Source organism: Periplaneta americana, chromosome 14 (assembly GCF_040183065.1).
Source record: "Periplaneta americana isolate PAMFEO1 chromosome 14, P.americana_PAMFEO1_priV1, whole genome shotgun sequence".
Taxonomy (NCBI): domain Eukaryota; kingdom Metazoa; phylum Arthropoda; class Insecta; order Blattodea; family Blattidae; genus Periplaneta; species Periplaneta americana.
This window is the reverse complement of record NC_091130.1, coordinates 79,932,052-79,945,297: the sequence shown is the minus strand read 5'-3', so window position 1 is coordinate 79,945,297 and position 13,246 is coordinate 79,932,052.

The window sequence follows — 13,246 nt, the reverse complement described above, 5'->3', positions numbered from 1 at the left end:
TGGACTTTGAAAATATTCGCTGTTCACGAGTGCGGCCACTTTTTTTTTGACAGCTGTACATAATTATTAACGATGTGTATTATTAAAGCATTTCATTCGATTTTGGTCACTAGATTGATGTGAAAATCATAGATGTATGTTGCTATGCTGCTATGTGTCGGTGGTTTGACGTTATTGGTACAAAATGGATGTTTTCGAGTCCATGAGTTTAATACAGCCTTGCGTGTCTGTAACAATATGCGTAAATATTAATAAATTGAATTGAAATTGGCTGGTGTTGTTTTAATTAAAGTTTGGTTGAAACTGCTTCTGGTAGAAACTATTGCAAGAGAATAACTTATGATTTGACGTGTGTTGAACTACTCCTACTTGATGCTTGGCTGATATTATACTGGTGGGCTCGCTCACAATATTTCTTAGGTTACGTCGTCTGATACCGGAAGTGGAGGGGGAGTTGGTGGAGCCTGTGTGTGTGTGTTTGTTTGGGCGGGAATAATTTAAATAAGTTGAAAAGTGGATTGTTTGTGTTAGCTATTTGTTCGTTTAGAAGGGGTTTTCCTGAGTTGAATTCTTTTTGATGTGGAATTGTTCAGCTGTTTCTATTGTGGGATCATTTGTGATTTTTAGTATTTTCAAAGTTTCGTTTATGTTTGTTAATTCATGATTCTCGTCTATGAGGTGTTGTGCGAATTTGGATATGTTCCTATTGTAAATGAAATCGGAGGTATGTTCGCGGAATCTTATTTTGAAATTGCGCCGGGTCTGTCCTATGTATGTTTTAGTACAATTTTTACATCTTAATTGGTATATGCCACTGTTTAGGAGGGGTTCGTTATTGTTGGTTTTATTGGGAATTATGTTATTTAATTTGTTGTTGGTACGGGGGGCTCGACAACATCCATTTTGTACCAATAACGTCAAACCACCGACACATAGCAGCATAGCAACATACATCTATGATTTTCACATCAATCTAGTGACCAAAATCGGATGAAATGCTTTAATAATACACATCGTTAATAATTATATACATGTTAGTGATATAAACAGTACTCCATTTCAGTTCGCTGTTAAAATCAAGATCAACAGAAGCAGCCCCATCTAACGATGTTAAAAACTGGCACACACAGCCTACAAGTGCTTACAGTGTTTTAAAGTGTTCTACAACGTTTTTTATATTTCTCTATTTATAGTTTTATATCACTTTTAAATAATTTTAAATCTTTTAAATTGTACTATATGGACTGCAAATGATTTTAACTTAATGTAACATGTGTATTATAGACCAAATTAGGTTAAGTTAGAGCAATTCACTTTAGCAAGATCCGAAAATCATAATAAGTTCCATACCATAAGGCAAGGTTTTCATCATAAATGTTTACCTAATACTCTACATCTGAAGATGATACACATGTATCGAAAACGTTAATGTAAAGTATTAACTTTTAAGATAAGCAAAGGTGGCACAGTAAATAAATAATTATAGTCAAACATTAATAGCTTATCGGCATACCACAATATGAAATTCACATTTTTTTTTTCTTTCGTCGCCTGGCAACCTGTATGCTTGTTATCGTTGATTAGAGCTGAAGAGAACAAAACTACAAAGAGTATTTTGTTACATATTATTTCAGGTAGTAATGTAAACAAATATTAAAGAATATTAGGGTTGTGTAATATAAATCTATTCTTTGAAAATTTAAACCAGGATAGACGATAACAATGCGTAACAAATTTTAATTTATTTGTACGCTCGGCATGTGATACATGTTTTATAGATAATTTAAACCTACTGAATACAAATATGACAATAAAATTAGTTGTTAGTTATGGTTTTTGAGAAATTTTAGAATTTATGTATTTCAGAATACTGCTTTATATAATGACAATAAGGTTAAATACTCACTGTTCAGAAGATTACAGATTTTTTTTCTGCATTTTCTTTTATATTGGGCATCAGGTACATCACGAGCTAAAGTCCAACAATAGTATCCTAGCATATTGATACTCCACTGATTTTGGTACCCTTTTTTCCATAGTTGAAATTTCTTGATGAAAGCGCTCACCATGCTAATTACTGAAATCGTCACAATTCTCGGAGAAAAACTCAAGATGGGAGTGAAGGCAGTAAATATCCACTGTTGAAGAACTGCTTTCGTATTCGAAGGCTTCAGAAGGACCAGCTTCTTCTTCGGCTGATGAAGAAGAATCATGAACAAAATTAGTTGGAGGTTTTGGCACAGGCAATTCAGACCTGCGAGGGACTGGTCGGATGGCTGATGGAATGTTTAGATAGGAGATTGTATGTTTGCTTTTAGATGTCATACTCTGTACTAGAAGAATCAAACAAAAGTAACAATCTATATTATCATTTGCTAGTTCCCTCCAAATCATTGGCACGAAAAACGTCGTGGCACGAATTTTTTTCCCCTTTAAGTGGTATTGTAAATTTGCGGTACAAGTTTTGCAACAAATATTAGGAGCTCATTTTTTATCACAAATCGCCTACTTTGCACTAGAAATACAATTCGTATCCTTTTTGAGTTAATGGGAGTTAATTTTCATTTTTGTTTAAGTGAAACGAACTCACCACAAATATAGCAGAAACTCTCGGTTTTGTTAACACACTTACAAGATATTTTGCACTTATCCCGTATAACATAATCTATTAATTATCATTAAAGCACACTTTAAAGAAATACACGTCTTGTACAGAATATTAACATCACGGAAATCTCCTGGTAAACTGAAGCGATTTCATAAATGGAATCGAAAAGGGGAATGAAATAATTTCAGCTTCTAGAAGTGGTTTTGACAGGGTGGTCTATTGGAAAATATAAACTACAGAATTTTATTAAAACGTACAGTGAAAGAAATACACATTTCAAGTAAAATCAGGTAAACTGAAGCGAATTCATACAGCGAACCTGTTTCACTCCGTTCAAATAGACTGGTAAAAGGGCAATAAAATAACTTTCGTTTCTACGAGTGCTTCTAACATGGTGGCCTACTTATACTAATTTTGTTTTCACATAATGTGTCGTCACATATATAAAACAAAATAGTTACACAAGAAATACGGTCTTTTTTTTTAATAAAATGAATAGAAAATTAATTATATTTTGCATCTCGAAAACCCTACTGATTGAACATTTTGCTTGCTATTTTTTAATTCATGAGGTCGAAATTAGTAAGAATATATTAGTTTTATGTCTGGCGCAAAATGACTGTAGACCAGTGTAATTAAAGCGGAAGTTTGGATTTATGTTATTTATATATGGTTTTAACGCTGTGTTATGTAGAGAGTTCCGAAATACGCTGTGTTACTGACTAGCCAACAATGGAGCATATTTTGAACATTAATTTAGTAAATTAACTAAATTGAGGAAATTACCCAATATACAGTGTTTGTCCATTCCATAGCCAACTGATAATAACAACAATCCCCGTTGCCAGGCGAGGATAGAAAAGAAAATATGTTAAATAAATGAATGAGGTATATAAACAATTGAATACTCTTTAAAATGTAAGTATCATAAAATATGAGTATCATTTGAAATGTCAAAGATGTCCGCGTAAGGGGTGAGAGAGTGAAACCTAAAATGTAATTGACACTGGTTCTAAACTTCCAACTCGGTATCTAAATTGAGGTATTTTTTGTTTAATTTAAGTTTACTTGAAATAAAGAAACTGGGTAGATTTGAAATGAAAGTCCGGTATATATATATATATATATATATATATATATATATATATATATATATATATATATATATATATATATATGTTTACAATGGAAGTACTGTGTTTCATTTGAAAGTGGTTTGTTGAAGAGTGCTTAATAACATAAGAGAAATAAGAAATATAATGCATGCATGCATGAAAATAAGTCTGTACCTAAGAGCCATTAGTAGGGGTCTATAATAAGACAAATGTGGAATATACACTAAATTCATGCGAGAAAATTAGTCTTTAGTTCTCTCTATCAAATACCATTTGAATTCAAGACAGATCCGTTGCTAAGAATATGACGTCAGAATACTGTGACGTAACATATTGCCGTTGCTAGCAAGTGACGTCAGATGTTGAAACTTCCGTAACGTTTTATCCATTTGACCCCGACCATAAACTTCTCACATTCAAAATGAAAGAACGAGGATTCAACTTTTGATTTTAATCTGTTATTGTTAGTTACAAATTGCTGAACATTGCATGGTCAGGTAACGAGGATGGCTACAAGCTCCTTCATCCTGCTCCTTGTGACGCTCCACGTGTGTGCATCAGATGAGAGCGTCATCGCGTTCTGCGTGAGGGATGTGATGGATCGCTACTTCACCCCTGACAACCCCACGATGCTGCTGATGCCGAGGTCAGTATGAGCGCAGCCAAGAGAGCTCTTGCACCTCACGTCCCCGTACATCCTGCGGACGTTCTCCTGCCGCTCATCCAAGATGCAGTGCACGGGTCCGTGTACATCTACAGTCCTGACGACAATGACATCCCCAACACGTTAGAAACTCCTGACCCACGTGATATAATTCGTCAATACATCGCTTTAATCTGCACCACTCCGTCGGAAAGATATTTTACTGCCTCAGAAAGCACTGTATTACTATATGCACTAAGCATTACGCAGATGGGTATTAAAGTAGACAAGGGAGCACGTTTCGTTTTTGTATTCTACGGACATTTTGGTCCTACACACATGCCATTTGCTATGGATTTAATTGGAAAGTTGTTGGAAATTAACAAACCGTTCAATGTAGTGGTCCTAGTTCCGAACTTCGAAGGTGAAAAAGCCTTATCAAAGGGAAAGGTCCAACGATTATCCTCAATCGATATCCTGACATGGTTTCCATACGATCGACTTCAGAGCTGCGGGAAATACCGAGAGTTTGTTTTATTAGATCGTTGGGTTTACAAATATACCAAGAGATTTTTGAGTGGAATGGACTTGTTTCCAAACAAGATACCTACAAATTTTTATGGTTGTACTTATGGTTCTGGGTACTATATTGCGATCATTGTATCTCCTATTGTTTTGCAACACACAGAGATCATATTGGAGGAAATAGCAAGGAAATTGAATATAACGATAGGCCCAGGGTACCTTGAAGTAAGTTACACAAACCGGATGGAATCAGTTATCAACACAATCTTTCAGGTCACTTACCCTCATTTCTCTTCTAGATTGAAGTGGTATGTGCCTTGTGCTCAACCTGTTCCTCGGAAGGGCAATTTCATAAAGGTCTTCACGCTTCCCGTATGGATTGGAATTTCCTTGGCAGCAGTATCAACCGCAGTCGTTACAAATATGTTACGTAAGAACATCAGGCATAAACAAGAATGGGGTTGTTACATGGGATATATAAACTGTTTCTCCAACATTTTGGCAGTAGTTGCAGGAGTGGCAGTTTCAAAAATGCCCAAGACTTCCAAAATAAGGTATGTTCTCCTCGTTTGGATTCTGTATTGTTTTGCTGTAACTACAGTATTCCAAGCATTTTTCACGACTTTTCTAGTGGATCCAGGATTAGAGAAACAAATTTCTACTGTAAATGAACTTATCAAATCTCGATCGCTTCTAAGTTTCATGAGCCCAGATTCGTACGGAAAGTGGTGCGACACGAATTTATCTATCCCAATTGACAGATGCTATATGAAAAACGCGAAAAGCTTGTCGATGTCAGGAGAATATAATTATTTGGCTCTGGGATCGCGTCCTGACATTGAAGCAGTGTATGTAGACGAATTCGATGTCAAAACCACTATGTTGCTTTTACGTAAGGAGGAAAAGTTATGCACTACTGACGACGGATCTCATTACAATCACATCATGATAACTGTTACGGCTTACAGCATTTATCTGCAGCCTTTCAAGAGAGTGCTGCTTGGTATGATCGAAACAGGACTCATGGATAAAATAATGACAGACGTTATGTACAATTATACAACTGCAGCCTATTCCAACAAGAGTAACGAACAGTTCGAACGTGTTAAGACATTCATACAAACCGTTTCAGATAACGGCAATTATACCAAGCCACTTACGGACCGAAATAAGTATTTTGTGTTTGACTTGGGTCACATGAAACTATCATTTATATTCCTGTCAATAGGACTTGGCGCAAGTGCCGTGGTTTTCCTTGTTGAGGTTGCATGTTGCAAATAAACACTGCCTCCACTTATTATTATTATTCTTACTTTCTCATTACTTCAAGTACAAAGAGAGAACATTACAATGTAAACATAATTAATTACGAAATATTTCAGGAAACACATTATTTTTATGGTGTCTGAAACAAAGATGTTGTTATGAAATTAAGCGCTTGTCTTTCTGGTTTCTCTGTCCTTCTCGTAATTTCTGTGTATACTGGGACTCCTGTGAAATTATTCGAGGGTTATTGTTTAGTTTCTGCCAGTGAATTTCATTATTAATCTACGTATACTAATACTAAAACGGTAATCTAAACGTTTGCGATAATTTTCGCTTTCATAAAAATAATATTGGTGTTAACATGTATAATCAACTAACCTGAGACAAAATCGCAATTTTTACATTTTGTGTTTATATGTCTGTTCTTGAAAACAGCATTTGATTCGGTAGAACGTGAAGTATTGTTGTAGATGCTGTGAGAGGAAATAAATGTCGTTATGAATGATTAAAGCTTTATCAACAATATACGAGAAAGTAGAGTTTTGTGTAATGTACGGTCGTGACAAAGTTTCGGAAAATGTGGCTACCTGTAGAGGAGTTAGAAAAGGTGCATACTCTTACTCCTTCTTTTTAATACATTCGTAGACGACATACCAGATATGGTCGATAAAATCGAATCTGAAGCTCCAAACGTAGACAGGATCTTCATACCTGCACTGTTTTATGCAGATGATCTTATTTTGATATCTCGATCAATTAATGGACTGGAACAGGAACTTCATTGCTTGGAGAGTTATTGTAGTCATTAGGGTATGACAGTTGATATAGACAAGACCAAAACAATTCATTTTAAAAATGGATCTTTATATAGCAGGGATAAGACATGGATATACGTTGGGCACATATTGAAAAATGTGACATATTTAATATATTTAGGGGTTACTTTATCATTGAATAGAAGACAGACTAAGCATATTGACATAACGAAACGCAAGTGCGGGATAAAGAGTGCGGAAGTACTGAAATTGATGATTAAAGTGTCAGATATTCCTACAGTAACATTAAAGTCATGTATATTGTAAAGGAGAGAACTTTGGGGTTGGGAAAATGCGGGAAAATTAAATAAGATACAAACGGATTTCCTGAAACGAACACTTGGCATTGGAAGAAGCATAGCTAATTGCGGGGTGTTAAAATAGTTTGGGCTTCAAAAGGAATCAATTGTCATGAAAGTCAGGGTGGTAAAATAATGGCTAAGAATTATATTGGGGACCAATCGCTTTTGTGGGTGATTTGTTGTTACAAAGTTCAACAAAGAGAGTAGTGGGGAAAAGAATAGTTTTATAAACTGAGAAAATTTACAATCAGACCTCATGCTTAACTGGGGGAGGAGTGATTTTGTAAATTTTTGTAGCAAAGATAGTAGAGCAGGCTTGACGTGCCTAAAATTGGCGGAATGGAAGGGAAATAAAATTATCAACCAAGAAGGAGACCGCATCTTCCATTAGACTATGTGTGGAAAAGAATTCTTGGGGACACATTTTAGGCCAATGTGAAAAATTAGAACATCTCCGGAGAAAAAAATATCTACCACCTTCGATGCTAAGTCGGAATAGGGGTTCGCTTGCATGTCTTGACCTCACGGGGAGTAGAGTATATGAACAAAAATCTAGATTGTTCCTCTTGAATTCTTAGAACATCAGCTGGTGAAGTGTATAGGCTAATACGAACTGACGAACGGATTATGCTAACTATTGAATTATACACTTTTATGCCCGTTTGTATATTAGGTTCGGGTAATAATAACAGTTTTATTTTCCCTGGCAGAGTTAAGGCCATCAGGCCTTCTCTTCCACTCAACCAGGATCAAATCACATACGGGTATGTGATATAATTTGTTTTGTTCATACAATTTTCATTTCTGTGTGTTTTATGGAGAGTGGTTGGATCTAATAATAGGCGAGGGATGAAACCTACGAAGTAGAACTTGTTTTGTACAGCAACTATGGTCAGAAGACCAGTGCATTGGTTTGAAGGGCAAATTCTGGCAAATGTAGTGCATCAGTATGTATAATATTGCTGAATAAATCAATGTGTCTGACTGTCCGTCTGTCTTGTCACTCAGTAATAGGTGAATCGATTTGTATGAAAATTGGTATGTAAAATTAATCAGTTTCCGCTTAGATTTTAGGCTGTGTGACGTTTGAAACAGTAAAGTTTCATACGGAGCCTTATGCAAATCTCTCTTATTATTGATTTATTAGTAAAACGTTACATACCGGTAACAAAAGTTCCCTTAAAATGTTTCAAATAAGTTTCATCTCTTGCAAAATGTTGATAGCATCAATATTTAACGAGATCAATTAGTTTTAAAATAGCAATGCCTTTCAAGTCAGTGCCGCCTCAATCAGCCTGATGTAATAAAGTGAAAACGAATCTGCGTTTATTTAAGGCGGCCTTCCACAACAAACGGAACATAATATTCATTTAACACCATTTTTATATGAATATAATTGTATTTCATGATATATTTATCGGGGGTTTCAGACCACCCGTATCAGCCTTTTTTCTCGAAAACTATATGATACTGGTTGTTCATAAAAAAATTGATAACCGAAACCTATGTAAAGAATCGATTGGTGACAGTACCATTTCCCGTAACAAACCGGCAGTAGGGGTACTTGTGGTCAACTTTGAAATTTCAAATGGGAACGTGGGTCATTAAAGGTGCCATTGGAAACTACTTTTAAAAAGAAACAACTTTTACTGAAACTTTTTTTTCTAACTTTTATTGTTTACTCACAAAGCAACAAAAATGGTATTTTCCGAGAAATGTTGTATGTTGTTAATGCACAGTTTCCCTAGAAAAGATTGAGACGATTGAATATTCTTAAGTCTCAGATGTAAGACACTGCGCATGATCGGAGACCAGAGCACTGATACACAATATAACGAATATCGAGTTACTTAGATTCAGGCTATTTGGTTTGTTACGAACATCGTTCCGAATTTCACTTTAAACACTGCAAAAAATATGGTAATATGACGTAAATAATAGATAAACATATAGGCCTACATAAATCGTGTAGTTAAATCGACATTGGATCATCATGACTAGATCGACAATCCGCACAGAAATCAAAACTTTCGTGTCGTTTCAATAGCTTAGACGGTAAAACTTCTGTGTGATGTGTAGAAGAGTGCGAGCTCGATTCTTAGTCTACACAACGATTATTTTTTGTCTAAATAACGTTGAAATTAGAGACCTGCGAAACTGCGCACACAACCGGTTTAGATTCGACCGGTTGGAGCTCAACCGACTACGATGAACATCGGGCCGAATAACTCGGTTGTCGAGCGATTACGCCTGATGTATTGCAGAGTAGACAGAACATCAGGCGCATTTACATGAAAATAACGTTTTTCGCGTACACAACCGGAGTAACAAGGAAATTTACGTTGTCTTGTTGAAAAAAAACTGTTTGCAAGTATTCTTGCAGTTCATTCGACACTATAACACATATATTTTCTTTATTATTCTGAACTTGCAGTAACTTTATAAGTATTGTTTATATTTTAAACTTTTAGAGTTTTACTAATGAAAGTTGCGTATAGATATGTTAAACAATGTTATAGTTTTTCACAGAACAAGACGTCCACAAGCCATGTATATTTTTCTTACCAATAAACGCTATATAGCTGGCGTTTTTCTATACCAGTGTTAAACAGTATACGTCATAACTTCATCATTTGATTACGTCGTAACTCTTTCTCTACACATATTGACTGAATCTTGTTCGATTTGTATAACCCAATGATCGATATTACATAAGTTCATGTAAGATCGCGAATTATTCAGAACACAAATCTCACACAGAAAGAAATGGTAAGGAGGAAGAAAATACGATCTCCAAATAACACCAGGTACATTTCATCATACAAAAACTCTTTAACATTTTCTCAGTAGGCTATACAAACAGAGTAATAATATTGAAGGATATTTATTTTGTTTAATTACAAAAATATGTGTGCTTCAAATAGGAATACAAATAATTTGACACTTTAATAGATTTATTTTTGTATTTCCAACTTGCAGTAATTTGACTAGTAACAAATAAATGAACAATGGACACAGTGACATCGAAGGAAATAGACGTAATGTATCATGTGAAATATCATAATGTAAACATATTCAAAAATATAATTACAATTCATTATAAAACAAAATAAGAAAGAAGTACATACAGTCCATTCTGACCTTTGTACTTTAAACTAAAAAGAAAATGTATAGGCCTACCTCTAAAACAATAGTTGTATGCTTTTTAATTATTCTAAGCAGTTTCAATAATATTTATTAAGAAATAAATTTAAAAAGATAAACAGTAATGTTATTTTCAACAATAAGATTACTTTGGCTCCCAATGGTTGTTGTTCTGTACAAAATAAGTATAATTTACACATTTCTAAACTACGAATAACAAAAGAATAGCAAGGTTTAGAAACAAATCATTCTGTATAGAAAATATCTACTTCAGAGAAAACAAGTGTCATTCAAAGAATTATTTTATTACACACGTGCTAATACCAACTATTTGATGTTCACAATTATTATTAGGGCCTATTATCATAGACTACGTGATCAGAGTTGACTTCTTGTGTTTATGTATTAATAAATCTCTTTTACTAGTCTGAAGTTACGCTCGGTGGAAACACTTATTCATGGAATGGCCAATATTCGTTTCACAAGTGTTGCTAGAGAGGCTAGAGTTGTTTGGTGATCTTTCCATCAATTTAGTACGTAGAAAATGAAATGAGCATAATGTATAATGTGAGATATAATACATAAATAAATCCAACATAGAATTACAATTAATCACAAAACATAAAATTAAATAATTATTAACTCTAATGCATTCCTCCAAAACAGTAGCTATTCATATACAGGGTAGAAGTGAAATAACCCTGCAGATTGTACGTGGCGATAAGGTTCACTTAAATGAATGGAAAACCTATATTACGTTTAATTCGCTAGTCATAGTAAACATACTAAAACATTGGTTGTAGTAGGTTTCAGAAGATATAAAGTTATATTTTTTGTTTTAGTTTTACTATTGATCGAGTTTACTGTTTTTAAGTGTGTCATTATTGTAATATTATAATTCAGTTTTCTAGTGTAAGCAAAAATTACAACCTTGGTAATTTCTGGATACCGAAATTTTTTTTCTGCAATTTACGCTTTACAACGTCTGTAGTTTCACGCTGCATGCTGTTTGTTCCTCTTGATGATCCGCATCTATAATATCTGGATGGTTCACTGTGATCTTCATTTTATACGCCAGAGCCGTCCACCCACAGAGAGATCGAATCAACTCGAATGCAAGTTAAACCGAATACTGAGGCAGTATGCAAGCAGATGTACATCGCATACTGCCTATAAAGCCAGGCGTTCAGTAGCGCTATGTAAGTTTGTTCGGTTTTCAACCGGTTTTGCAGGACTCTAGTTGAAATAGAGTTTTACAAAGTCCTCAGATTAAATGTTAATGATCGCAAATAATACAAAATTACCAAATTATAATATTATAAACGTTATTTTAACGAATGCATTTACACCATTTATACTACATTCGATGTACTAGTCATGATTCTATTAATAATAATAATAATAATAATAATAATAATAATAATAATGATAAGTAAGAGCAAACAATTACAATTTAATTTTAAATAAGACAATTTGAATGGAAGAATGATAAATATAGAATGAAGAAAAATTGCTACATTAAAAATGAAATAATGATAAATATAATGGAGAAAGTTGCTACATTAAAAATAAATATTCTACAAAGGTAATATTTGAAGAAAGATCATATTCTAGAGACAAAAAGCAGTCTTTCTGACAATTAGCTTTTGAAAGGCTGTCAGACATTGACTGACAGCCCTTTACACTATGAACACTAAAATACGCTATTTTCACTATTACACTATCATAAAGAATGAAGGCTTACAATGATTAAACATTATTTACACTATTGTACACAATTTACAAAATAAGTAGCCTATAGTATTATAAAACAAATTCTCTTGCTTTTCAATACACAACACTGTGTATAAGTTCAATACTTTAAATAATGTTTGATCATTGTATGCCTACATTCTTTATTATAATGTAAATAGTAAAAATAGCGTGTTCCAGTGTATATAGTGTAAATAATTTAAATTGTAAATATTAGTGTAATTGTTAAAGAGTCCACGTTTTATTCTGCCACACTTAACGGAACAAGAGTCGCGTCAGCCGAAAGTGGAGTACCTCGCTTGCTATAGCACAAGCGTCGTCTACTTACAAACTACAGTAATACCGTACTTAATCTTGTAGACTCCTGAGACAAAGTACGGTTCCTAGTCATTACGGTACTGTTGAGTGAATCGAGGACTGTGTACAAATGCGCCATAAGGTAGAATTGAAACAGATTCTTATGCAGAGAAAGTTTCATATATGGAGTACAGTCGAAACCAAAGATAAATGGGCGATACGTACTAGTTAAATTTAATGATATTTGAACATAATAAAATTTGTTATGAATAGTTTTAAAAAAATTGCGATTAATATGGTGTCTTAAGTGAATATTTCATACAAGATTAATACAAAGGCTGATATTATATTAATATATTGCATATTGATATACTTATTTGATATCAGCAATAAAACTGCGCGACTCCTTTGTAATATTTTGGTCTTTGTTATTGCTTAGCTGTTATAGAATTTTATAGACAGGAGTAATGTTTTCAATAAACTAATATCTTGCAATCTATGTACTATTCAGGTCTATAATTAAGGTGGCTATTCTCAATTGTGTTAATTCGAACTCGCTTATTTTGTAGTGTCATAATATACAGGCAATAAATTATGGAACATTAAGCAAATCTAGCTTTCAGATAAAACTCCCTGTGAGCAGACTTGAATGATTTGACGGGAAAAATTGTTCCGGCCAATTTGAAGGGAAAAATTGTTCCGGGCCCGGGTATCGATCCCGAGACCTTTGGCTGAACGCACCAAGCTCTACCGAATGAGCTACCCAGGAACATCACCCG